At 47.5% G+C, this 12,526-nt stretch overlaps 1 protein-coding gene and 1 long non-coding RNA gene across 5 annotated transcripts in view; one reads left to right on the top strand and one right to left on the bottom strand.

The window, feature by feature from the left end:
* Positions 1–11,157, bottom strand: part of LOC120877356 — a 25,255-nt gene extending 14,098 nt beyond the window's left edge. Inside the window, exons 1-2 of the long non-coding RNA XR_005724317.1 lie at positions 6,817–11,157; positions 939–6,765 (exon numbers count right to left, since the gene is read on the bottom strand). This is a non-coding gene — a long non-coding RNA (uncharacterized LOC120877356). The remainder of the gene's footprint in view (positions 1–938; positions 6,766–6,816) is intronic.
* COPG2 (COPI coat complex subunit gamma 2) overlaps positions 1–12,526 on the top strand; it is a 113,634-nt gene that overhangs the window by 93,457 nt on the left and 7,651 nt on the right. The gene's annotated exons all lie outside the window — the stretch shown is intronic.

The following is a 12,526-nucleotide window of genomic DNA, read 5'->3' as shown; positions in this document are numbered from 1 at the left end:
CCTGCCCTTCCCCCCAGTGATTCTCACCCGAGGATGCATGACCCCCAAGGCTGGCCTATCAGCAGCATCTCTGAGGAATGTTTTTGTGTTTTCTTTTTGCATGTTTTTGGGTTTGTTTTTGTTTGGAGCAGAGCACTGCTCACCCTCTGATGTTCTGATAGGCCTCCCTTGGGGTCCATGCCCCAGCCCCCCCGCGGGTGAAAACCACCCCCCCCCACCCCGGGGAAGAATCACTGCTGTGGAAGGCCAGCCTGCCTCCCTGGGCTGCACTCTCCCCTTGCCAGCTCCTCAGGGATCCCAGCACCGCTCCGCTGACACTGGCCTGGCACTGTCTTCCTGGAACCACCTCATTCCCTTCCAGGTTAGCTCCCTGACACCTGACGTGCCCCAGACCCCCGTCTGCATTAGAGCACTTCTCTTGTTAAGCCACACCCCCTGCCAACACTCCTCTGCCCACCCCTCACCCTTTGTGACCCTCAGGCATTGGGACAGTATCTTTGGTGCAAACCTGTCCTTATTGGTGCTTGTCACTGTCCATTACCCTAAGTTATCCCTCTTCTTTTCAGACCTGTGACACCGTCCCCCTGGCGATATTGCCCCCCTGGTCTTCCTGTCCCTCTGTGTTTACACTTCCCCTTCCTCCCTTCTTGCATCAACTCCCCTTTGTCCTCTCTGGGTGGACTAACTGATCTTCCCTGTCCTCAACCTGTAGTCATCACCCCAACACTGGTTGTACCATCAGTCCATCAATTCAGTTAAAGGTAGATGATGTTTCCAGTGCCTAAAGATTGGCTCAATTCCCCCCGCCCCAATCCCGTACCCCGTTAATTCCAACCCTGCCCTCCCCCCAACCCAGTCAAACCCAACCCTACCCCGCCCCTCCCACCCTGTCCCACCTCCCACCCCGTCCCCACCTCCCACCCGTCCCCACCTCCCACCCCATCCCCAGCAGATCGGATCCGTAGTAGTAAAGAGCCTGGCCAAAAAGTTCTACCCCGGCCACAACACTCCAGGCTGCAGCAGCAGCCACTGCACCCACCCACCACTAGCCCCCCCTTTCTTTTCACACCTCCCTCCACAGACCTCTGCCCCTGCTGGCTGGCCCTGTAACTCTTAAGTCCTTCCGCCTGCCACAATGCCTCTCTGCCACCTGCCTTTTCTCCTCCTCCCGCTCCTGCTGTCCAGCCTGTGTCCCTTCCCCTGCCCTCTGCTCCCCACCCTCCCCAGGCGCCTCCTGTCTTCTGGTCTGCTGCTGGAAGATGACTCTCCTTGGTGCCGCAATTGAGGCCCTGTGTGGACACCTTTCCTCACGTGATCCATTTCGTCCCTCTCCCTTCCTGACCCTGCTCTCGAGACTCAGCGCATAGGGAACCCCTCTGTACTCTCCTGCCTTCATCCCTTCAGCACAGCGCTGTTGCCTTCTGGCTTCCCTCTTGCTCCCACACCCCGCAACCGAAGTCTTGCCCTGCGCAGAGCCCTGGTACTGCTGTCCAGCCTCCTGCACTTCTCCCCTCCCTCAGAGCACTCATCTGCCCCAGACGCTCTCCCGCACTGTCCTCTCCCACCCGCTCTGCCCTTTCCTTCTCTAGGAGGATTCTGCCTCTTCTCTAGGGGCCCACGATCTCCAAGCTCAGTCGTGTCTGTCACTGAGTAGCTTCGGGGCATCCCTTCTCTGTAGGGGTGCTCCCCGTGACCTGCTTTTGTGTCATACTCTCTTCTTCCCCTACCCTGCTATGTTCACTCCGAGACCACCTGCTGTCACTTGTCAGGTCCTTCCACTGGGTCTAGTCTTTCTACGCTTCCTAATCCTTATACCTGCCTCATCTCACCTTCCTTAAATCTTCTGTTCCTTTTTAATCAACTGCTGACCACAGTTCTTTCCACCAGGTCCCCACTCCCCCCTCCTCCTTCCCTCTCCACTGCTTCTCTCTCTCCCATCGTCCCTGGGATCCACGCCTTGGCCCCCACTCCCCAGTGACACAGTCTGGATCTACTCCTTGCCCTCTTTCCCTCTGGGCCATGATCCCCTCCTGTGCAGATTTTAAGATCCTCTTCTTTCCATCCCATTCTGCATTGCCCACTCTGTTGTTTTCTGGGTTAAGTCTCTGAAGCAAGAGTCCTTCACCCCCAAGCCCCTCCGTATCCCACCCACTGCCCACTCCCTCTGCCCCTTTGCTGCCCACATGATCTTCTCAGACTAGACCTCTGACACCCCACTGCTTTTGAAGGTCCCCCTCCTTCCATGTGTGTAGTCTCTCCACCGCAAGCTGCACCTGCACCCTGCTTTCCAGTGCCCGCCCCCTTGAAGAGCAAAAGCTCAGAATTGGTGATGGCTGGAAATGTCAACACAGCCCTGCTTCTCCCTCACTCCCCTGCCAGTTTTGCTACCAGACTCTGAACTCCAACCATGTAAGCCCATCCGAAATCTCTGACGTTATGCACTGGTGGTTTCTCTATAGGATCCTTCTTAATGTGCAGTGATGCCCAGTCACTGCAGCTCCAGGACCCCATTTGCTCCTGAGGACATGAGTTTTCAAATGCCTGGACGGTTAGGTCTCATCTCTGTGCTGCAGCTATGTCCTGCCCCTTGAACCCTGAGATCTGCTGAAGTCTCCAGATTGAGCGCTCTATAGGCTGCCTTCCCCTTTCCCTGCTCAGCCTCTCACATATCCCTAAGGCTCTCTCCCTCCCCCTTCCCTTGTGATGTCCCTCCCCGTTTCTCTTCCCTTCCATCCTCTGAGCAACTCCTTACCACTCAGTCATGAGAAGTATGGAGTGTTCTTCCCCTTGACCAACCCTAATGGTCCAAGTTTGTGTCCCCAGTACACTGTACTGAATCCATCTACTGTGTGGGTTCCGCCCTAAGCCCCTTTCTATGCCCACTACACTAGGGAAGGACATTGCTTCTCTGTGCCCTTTCTTCTCACTTTGCCCATCTCCAGCATCTCCACTGCACCACTGCCTCTAGCTGCTCATCCTGCGCTGGCCGCGTCCCACCTCTCCCAGTTCCTCACTCACCTGACCTGCGCTGTGCTCTTCCTCCTGCAGGGGCTTCCTCATGCCCTGGGCCCACTTTGGGGGGCAGGTTCTCCACACCCACTGTCTGCTAGCTCCCTGCCGTCCCTCTGGGCACATTGTGTTCCCTGATCCTCTCAACAAGCCTCTCCGGTCCTGGCTGCCAGGCGCCATCTCCTGTGGTTCCTCACTCTCTGGCCTGTCGGACCCCCTCTCCTCCAGCACACTCTCTCAGTTGGCTGAGGCAGCTCACCTGACCTCCCACATCCTGGGCCCGGTTTCTAGGTCTCTCCGGGTTTGCTTCTCCAGGACACACACAGCAACCTTTCAGCTACTCTCTGTGACCCCTCCAGCTGGCCTAGTTGTCTCCTCTGCTGTGTGCTCCCTTCTCAGTCCCCCATCCGCTGCTCAACACAGTTCAGCTGTCTCTGCCTCAGACACACTGTGACACACTGTCCTGTCCACAGGCCCCAGCCTCCAAAGCTGCTGTCCTCCCAGCTCCCCCCAGTGTAACCTTCCATGTTCCATTCAGATCGTTTCATACTCTGCTGACACATCCATGGGGAACCCTTCCTGACTCTCCACCTTCATCCCCTCACCACAGTACTGCGACCTTTCGCCTCCTCCCGTGATGCCACCCCTCCCAGCCCCAGCCTCCCTCTGCACAGAGCCCTGGGCCTGCCTTCCGCCCTCCTCCCCTTCCTCCATCCCAGCCGGCACCTCTCCCCAGACACTCCTTCACCGACCTCTCCCAGCCCCCCTAGCCTTTCCATCAGTGTGGACGTCCCCTCTGATACTCTCTGCCCACGTACATCCAAGCCCTCTTCCTTTCAGTCTCCACTTGCATCTCTGGGCTTTGTATCTCAAGCATCCTCAGCTCCAGGACCACCAAGTTGGCAATTCACTCTTGAACCATCAACAGCAATTCCAACACCCAGCCCCGACCCCCATCATTCGGGTTCCTTATTGGCTACATGCATTTGCTCGCTGTCTGCCTGGTCCTGGGTCCTTGGCCTCCATGTCTGACAGTCTGGACTCTGATGCCTCCCTCAGACCCAGGGGCTCATCTGCTCACCCTTCTCCACTGCACCACTGCCTCTAGCTGCTCATCCTGCGCTGGCCGTGTCCCACCTCTCCCAGTTCCTCACTCACCTGACCTGCGCTGTGCTCTTCCTCCTGCAGGGGCTTCCTCATGCCCTGGGCCCACTTTGGGGGGCAGGTTCTCCACACCCACTGTCTGCTAGCTCCCTGCCATCCCTCTGGGCACATTGTGTTCCCTGATCCTCTCAACAAGCCTCTCCGGTCCTGGCTGCCAGGCGCCGTCTCCTGTGGTTCCTCACTCTCTGGCCTGTCGGACCCCCTCTCCTCCAGCACACTCTCTCAGTTGGCTGAGGCAGCTCACCTGACCTCCCACATCCTGGGCCCGGTTTCTAGGTCTCTCCGGGTTTGCTTCTCCAGGACACACACAGCAACCTTTCAGCTACTCTCTGTGACCCCTCCAGCTGGCCTAGTTGTCTCCTCTGCTGTGTGCTCCCTTCTCAGTCCCCCATCCGCTGCTCAACCCAGTTCAGTCCTCTCTGCCTCAGTCACACTCTGCTGAACCCACAGGCTCCACCCTCCAGCACATGCTACAGAGCCCGGCTGAGCTCACCTCCTAGGCCCCACAGCCCATGTAACCCTTCATGTTTCCATCCAGACCTTCGTCTCACACTCTGACACAGCTCTCAGGGATCCTCGGCCTCTGATTCTCCTACCCCTTCCTTTTGCCACAGTGCTCTCACCTTCTCACCTTCTTGCCTCCACACCTGCCAGCCACCCCCAGCCCCGGACACCTCCATCCTCTGTCCAGACCTGCACAGAGCCCCGGGCCTGCTGTCGGCCCTCCTCCCACTCCTCCCTCTGCCCTCCTCCCCCTCCTCCCTCCTAGCAGTCACCTCTCCCAGATGCTCTGACCTCTCCCATCCCCTCTGCCCCTTCCATTGTGCAGAGGTCCCTTCTGGTGCTCTATGCGCAAATACACACTACGCGCCTTCCTTTCAGTCACCACTTCATCTCCCTTAGCCCTACTGAGAAGTCTTAAGCTCAGGGACACCATGCTTACAATCCACTCCCAACCAATTGATAGTAACCGCCTCCCCAATCCCACTCCCAGCCCCCACTGTTCCAGGTACCTTGTCGGCTACATCCCTTGGCTGGCTGGCTGCCTGGTCCTGGGTCCTTTCCTCCTTGTCTGACAGTCTGGACTCTGATGCCTCCCTCTGCCACACCCAGGGGCTCATCTGCTCACCCTTCACCTCTCTGCCCAGCTCTCCACCTGCCCTTCCCCCCAGTGATTCTCACCCGAGGATGCATGACCCCCAAGGCTGGCCTATCAGCAGCATCTCTGAGGAATGTTTTTGTGTTTTCTTTTTGCATGTTTTTGGGTTTGTTTTTGTTTGGAGCAGAGCACTGCTCACCCTCTGATGTTCTGATAGGCCTCCCTTGGGGTCCATGCCCCAGCCCCCCCGCGGGTGAAAACCACCCCCCCCACCCCGGGGAAGAATCACTGCTGTGGAAGGCCAGCCTGCCTCCCTGGGCTGCACTCTCCCCTTGCCAGCTCCTCAGGGATCCCAGCACTGCTCCGCTGACACTGGCCTGGCACTGTCCCTCTGGAACCACCTCATTCCCTTCCATCTTACATGCCCCAAACTCTTGCCTGTTTTTTCTAGTTAAACTTTTCATTTTCTTAGGTCTGTCCTCTCTCTTGATCAGGAATAGTTATTGAATGTGATTTTAATTCTTTCTTCATAACCTTCCTAAACCATCCCTCATTCATTCCAGTATTACTTATTTTCAAACTGTTTCGTGTTCCCTGTGTTATAGACCCTGGAAATCTACTCATTGCTGCTCTCATTCTTTTCTGTATTTCATATTTTGCAGGAAACACTCTAACCTTTCATCTCATCCTTTGTTCCTCTACCACACTCTCATTGCCAGACTCTTCTCTCCCTTCTAGATCTTGTCGAAAACTTGAATCTTCCTGAACTCAGCTATTAAAAGGTATATGTGGGTTTAACCCCTCTTCTTAACCTGATTTCACTCACATTCTCATTTAATATTTTCTTCTTTCATTAATACTTTGTATGTTTTAAGTTTATGTACTGTAACAAGCTTGGCAGGATCCTCTGTTCTACTACCTTATTTTGCCCTGTCTTTGCTATTGCCCTCATCATGCATTGGGTTTTACTAGACTCTAGTTTTGTCATTGTCTCTATGTAATCCACGCAGTTTTCCTTTCCTTTGGTCTTCCTCTATTTCCATTATTACTGAATAAAGACATTTTGGTCTCATTCTTGTTTCTTCTCATGGACTCCTTTATTTCTAGGTGTAACTCTAGTTTTGCATATCTATTTTGTTCCCCTTTCTCTTCTCTGCCATATTTAAACCCTGCATACCTCAACCCACCCCCATTTTATAATTTGCCCAGTACCATCTTACGAAGTTATAAATCCTTTCTAGATGCGGATGTGCAGTTTTTAATTCATTCCATGGCACCCTTTCCCCCATGTCAGCTGAATCCCTCTTTATTTATGTCTTCTTTTTCCACTCTGCCTTTCTGTAATATTCCACTCTAATGCATACAGTTGCCTTCTGACTTGTTTCCATCTGCCTTCACTTATTTAATACTTTTGACCTGTCTTTAATCCTGTGTCCATTTCTGCCCTCAGCAAGGATCTCCTTGTTGTGAAACCATTTTACCCTATGTTTAATCTTGTTGCTCAGAAATGTTTTTATACAGTGCTCTTTTTCCTTGATTTCTACCACCTATATTCTTCCTTGTTCCGTTAGATACAATTATAGTGCCAAACCTTGTTTTTCAGCATATCATTGCTCACGTGATCTTTCCCATCTGAGGTTAAATCTTGCTTTTCCACCCATTTTCTTCTGCTGCTTCTCTCCCTATTCTACCTTTTATTAACCGTTTATATACCATTCTCACACACTCACTAATACCTCCCTCTTTGGTTCTTTTTGTTCTACATTCATTGCTCAATCCAGTTCCGTGTTTCTCCTTTCTTACATATTTTGCTGAATTGCTTTGGTCTTCTATTTATTCCTTGGTTGGAGCCCTGCAATTTGTCTTGTTTTAGGTCCACTTCACTGAGTTTGTCTCTGACCTTTCTGCCAACTACACTTTCTTATGCAGACATGCTTTCCCAGATCCTGTCCTTATGTCTCATTTTCAGTTATCACTTTATCTCCCCCCCTTTCTTTTTTAATAAATGCCTTACCACCCAGTTCTCTTCCTGACTCAACTGCTTTATAAGGACAAGCAATTTTCATTATCTTTTCTTTAAAATATGCTGAATAACAGTTTTTCTTACTAAATGCTTATATTGCAATATCTTAAATTCAAAAGGTCTGTAACCATGTTCATTAAAAAAATAAAATCCAACATATCTTCTCAACCATCACACAAATGCTATTATAAAAAAATTCTAAGTATTTCTTATAAACCACTTTAAAGAACAACTACATAATTATTTAGCATAAAATTCATTCACTAGTGTACATGTTTGTATGTAGTGCAAAATGATCCCATACTATAAGACTGTAATTGCATTCTCCATTTTACGCTGCATGGATAATGAGAAGTTCTCAAGAGAAATACCAAATGCAGATACATTTGTAAAATGCAATGTGTAAGAAACTTTTGGGAAACATTTACTTACCAGCTGGTGAATTGCTGGAGTTGATCCACACATATTGTAGGGAAGATGACAGGAATAATGCACAACACATTTAAAACCCTTGAGCATAGGAAGTGAGCTTATAGATGGAGGAACTATATCTGCAGCAAACATATACTATCCCAAACAGACAGTACAAACTCAGTTTTTGCTAGCTTAAGAGTGCTAACTGACTGTACCAGGTTGCTGGAGCACATGATGATATGCAGGTTAAAAACTTCTCATGTTAACAAGTATTCTGATAATGTAGTAAACAGCTGGAGATACCCACATTCTTCATTCTGGTCCCAGGAATATTTGCCATTTTGCACCTTGCATGCTACATACCCAGCCTACTTGATGCATCCCTCTCTAACCAGCATCTTCTCTCCCTTCCACTTTCCTCTTTCTTTAATACTAGCATTTGCAGTTGCTTCTTTCACTGTCAACCAGCTCTCATGTGACACCTTAACTTCTCGGCAAACTAACCTCATACTTACAGGCAAGTCTTCCATAACTCCTTTTGAATATCTGCCCTCCCACATCTTAAACATTCTCCTTATCTTTCCCCTGCAGATTCTGTAATATATCGATGAGTTTAGTACTGTGAGGTTTGCTTCTTCATGATCTCTGACCACTCCTTAGTCAACAGCACTAATTTGTTCTACCAGAAAAAAGTATCCAATCCACACCTCCTCAAAGGTCAATCAATGGTGATATCTTTAAGTTCCCACCAATGCCTTCTTGTCAAGTTTTATCTTAATCCATGTCTTTCTAACCTTTCTTCACAAGCAGTCAGTTCAGTCATAAATTTCCCACGAACACTTCAAGAGCCAGCCTACCCAAGTCCTGTTCTTCTTTAGGCCTCAGATCCTCTTTCATTCTAAACACAGTTGAGGGACCTGATGGTTCTCTTTCTTTCATTCACACCTGTTTCTTTCATTCACACATGATCTATGTTGTTGCCATTCTATCTACTCAGAACTCCTATATAATTCATACAGTGCCCCTTTACTTACTTGCCATCCTCTCTTATTTTTTTCTTATTCTGTCATAACCTCTGGCCTTAGTATGGAGTAACAGCCATTTCTTTCATCACAATGACTATTCAAATAATGTCTTTCCATCTGCAAGTAACTTGAACACTGCTCTTCTATTCCTTTTCTGCCTCCTTCTTTTGCTGAAAACTCCCTGTGTTTCCTCCAACACTCCTTCTTCTTCCAGCTATATCATTCCAATGAATCTAGTCATCTTTTCTGGATATGTATACTTCTAATATTCAGCCCCCACAATTCCACCTTCATCCATCTTCCTTATTTCCTACATTCTGTATTGAAGCTATTCAGGATTCCTGCTTTGGCCCATTTTAAGTCCAACTGCATTTAATCACTCTCTAACTTCTCATTCTATTGACTACACTGATTACTAAAAATCTTTTTGCAACAAAACTTTTAGGCAGCAACACATCATACTCCAGCTCTTATTTAGCAATACTCTCACTTCTTTGCTCAGCTGGTTGATGGCTCACCATACAGTTCCTCACTGAACGTCCAGTTCTGATGGCTCTGTGCTCCTCATTCTGGCCCTCTTTAGTGCCCTTGTTTGTTTAACATTTTGCAAAACCACATGCTCTGCACCACAGCCTATATCTACTCCCTTCTCCTTACTTAAACCTCAGCCTCCGTTTTTCCCTACTTTTTCTCTCTCTTTAAAAATCCGTATCTCAGCAGTTTCTCTCAGCCAGTCCTAACAGACTAATTTCTGAGCAGTTTAACATCATACTTCAACAAGTTCTTCCTGAGTTCCATTGATTATTTGCTCTGTCATATATGAACATCTATAATATTTTTGACTCTTATCATAGTGAGGGATACATTAGTCTTCTCTTAAGGTGTACTCTTGAGGCATACTTACATTTACTTCTTACCAAGTACAGTTCATCCTTTCACCAGATCAACCACTCACCTGCACTTTCTAGTCAAACCAGTGTCTTTCAGGTTGCTATCAATGACTTATCATCCTAATTTTGTCTTCTAACCATTCTTATCAACCCAGCCCTTTAAAATGTTTTATTCCCCCCAAATTCATACACCTACTACCTCACTTCTTTACATCTTGACTTTATACTATATTTGATTGATATTTTTTAAAGGACCAGAACAATGCACATATAATTGAGACTTATGTCCACCTAACCTCTTCCCTAAGAGAAAAATCACTAAATAATTTGATAAACTGTTATAGTTTTCATAAATATTTATATACCCATAAATAATATGTAATGCTCTCTTTGAGGGTTTTATATATAAATTGCCCCACTTTTTTTCCATCAAGACTGTAAGTGCTAGTCTGCTTTCTAACTCCTACCCATTCATGTGCAGGCCTTTACTTCTCTCTCATTATGCACACCACTCCCTGTTCTCTTTAACAGCAAACATTTTTAACCAATCAGACCCCTTCTGAGATGTGACGGACTTCTCCATTCCAGGTCTCTTCAGTTCATATCTCATTTGCCTTTTTGCTACTCTACTGAGAACTCCATTCTAATCAATACTCCCATTACTTAAGATTAAAACCCCCTCTTCTTTCCTATTCTTTTATGCTCTACCATATCTTAACTAACCATTTCAGCTACTGTCCTATAACACAGCATAGGGCACAGTATTTTTCTGCTGAGGTTTACCTCCCTAATGATCCTCAACCATTCCTCAAGAAATAAAAATCATCTTCTCTACAGAAAAACCACTGGCCCATGCCCCTAATTGGTCAATCCTGGTGTGTTTTAAGGTTACTAACAATGTCTTTTTATGAGAATTCATCTTAATAAAACTCCTTTAAACTCTATTAAGCAAGATTTTAATTTAAAAATTTTACTCATCATTCTAATTTACAGTGAGTAATTTACTCACAGCATTCTAGTCTACTCTCTAATTCCCATTTTTATCTAGGTCCTTGAAACTCTCTTAACAGATTACACCACTCATTACCATTGGGCCTTCCCATCCAGTGTGAACATTTAAACTTATATCCAGATCTCCATTCTGCATCTCATTATTACATCCCTGATCTGTATTGCTGCCCCTCCATTATTCTTAAGTCTCTCTAGTTCATACAATAGTCCTTTATTCACTTCACAAACTCTCTTTTCCTTCTCAGTCCATCATAAACTTAGTCCAAATACTGTACCATGACCCACCAGTCAATAAACACCATTCTTAAATCACCCCTCCACAGGTGCAGGAAGCTTCACTGCTCTCTCATTCCTTCCCCTCTGTTCCTGCATTGCCCTAGAGAAGCATGCTTCCTGGTCTCTGTGTCCCTCATGTTGGCTCCCACCTGCATTTACAGCATGCTTACAGAGCCAGTTGTTGCTTCGGGACAGATATCCCCTCGTGTTGGACACTCGCTGCTCAGCCCCTGCCGTCTTCCCTAAGTGTCCATAGGGTTCCTGTCACTGGCCTACCTTTTATGTCCATCCCACTTGGCTTGTTTCTGACCTACCCCCCGTTACTTCTAGTATTTTTCCAAAAAGCATCCTGGACCACAAAACTTCATACTCCAGCTCTTGTTTGGCTACCTTTTAACCTCACTTTCTCTCCTTATTCATACACAACTCTGACACATCTCCAGTTCCCATTCACTAATGTTCCCATTTAGCACTCCTCATGCCCTTCCATGTTTATTCCTCAACACTGCATATTCTTCACCCTAATTCACACACACTTTCTCCTTATTTAGCTTCTAACCTCTTTTGCTCTTTCCTTCTTTGCTATTTTTTCATACAAGTCTCCCCAGGTGCTTCTCTTACCTTCTGTAACTTCTAATATATTTCTTTAACTTCTGAGTATATCTTTAACATCCCTCATATAGTCAGTTTCCTTTTGGAGCATTCCCCCATATATCTTCAACTTTCATAGCAATGAATGCATATTCTTTTTGAGGTTTCCTCCTTTCCTCACCCCCACTTTCTCCCTCACTCAAAACCAATTTTCTACTCTTCAGACAAGCCTTTCCCCTAGATAGCTGCTAAGCTGTCTTCTTCCTTTTCATCATGGTCTCTGGCTCAGGTGTGGTGCCATATGCCTCCATGTGGTATCAGTGACAGTTTCTTCATCAATATTAAGTGATAACGTCTCATCTGGCAGCAATTCTAACTTTACTATTGTACTCCTTTTTGCCTTATTAAAAATGGTGCCTTATATTCAGCACCCCTCTTTCATTCAGAGACTGGGTACATATATATTCCCATACCTAGATAAAGGAACATATCTCATTCAGCAGTCTCTGTTCAGACCCTAGACTGGATTATATAGTTCCAGCCCCTGTAGCCTGTCTTCTACAAAGCCTCCTGAACAGTTCCCCTACATCACCTCAGTTCTCATGTAGCCACATTCCCTGCTTCCTCTCTCTGAGTGGTTGTGATCTAGATTAACAAAAGTCACTCTATTCAGGTGCCTCCTCTCCCAGGTCCCAGGATTTCTCACTCTAGCACTCTTTCAATGCCCCTACTCATCGGCCATGCTACTTCCTGCAAGCCTCCCACCCACGTCTTAAGTCACACAGCCCCTTCCCTTTTTACAGCCACCATTCTCCCCTTATCTACTGTCTTTTCTTACAAGTCTCCTCAGTTGCTTCTCTTATTTTCAACTGATCCTAGTATGACTGCTTGCTAGCAAAGATTTTTTAATCAGAATTACTCCTTACCTGCCTTTATCTAAAGCAGTGGCTCTCAAACAGCAGTTTGTTAAAATACAAATGGCTGAGTCCCACCCAGAATTGCTGATTCAGTGGGTCTGGTGGGG

This window comes from Oryx dammah, unplaced genomic scaffold (genome assembly GCF_014754425.2).
Source record: "Oryx dammah isolate SB20612 unplaced genomic scaffold, SCBI_Odam_1.1 HiC_scaffold_18, whole genome shotgun sequence".
In the NCBI taxonomy this organism is placed as follows: domain Eukaryota; kingdom Metazoa; phylum Chordata; class Mammalia; order Artiodactyla; family Bovidae; genus Oryx; species Oryx dammah.
Note: the sequence above shows the minus strand (reverse complement) of the source record. Positions and strands in the feature narration are given on the sequence as shown.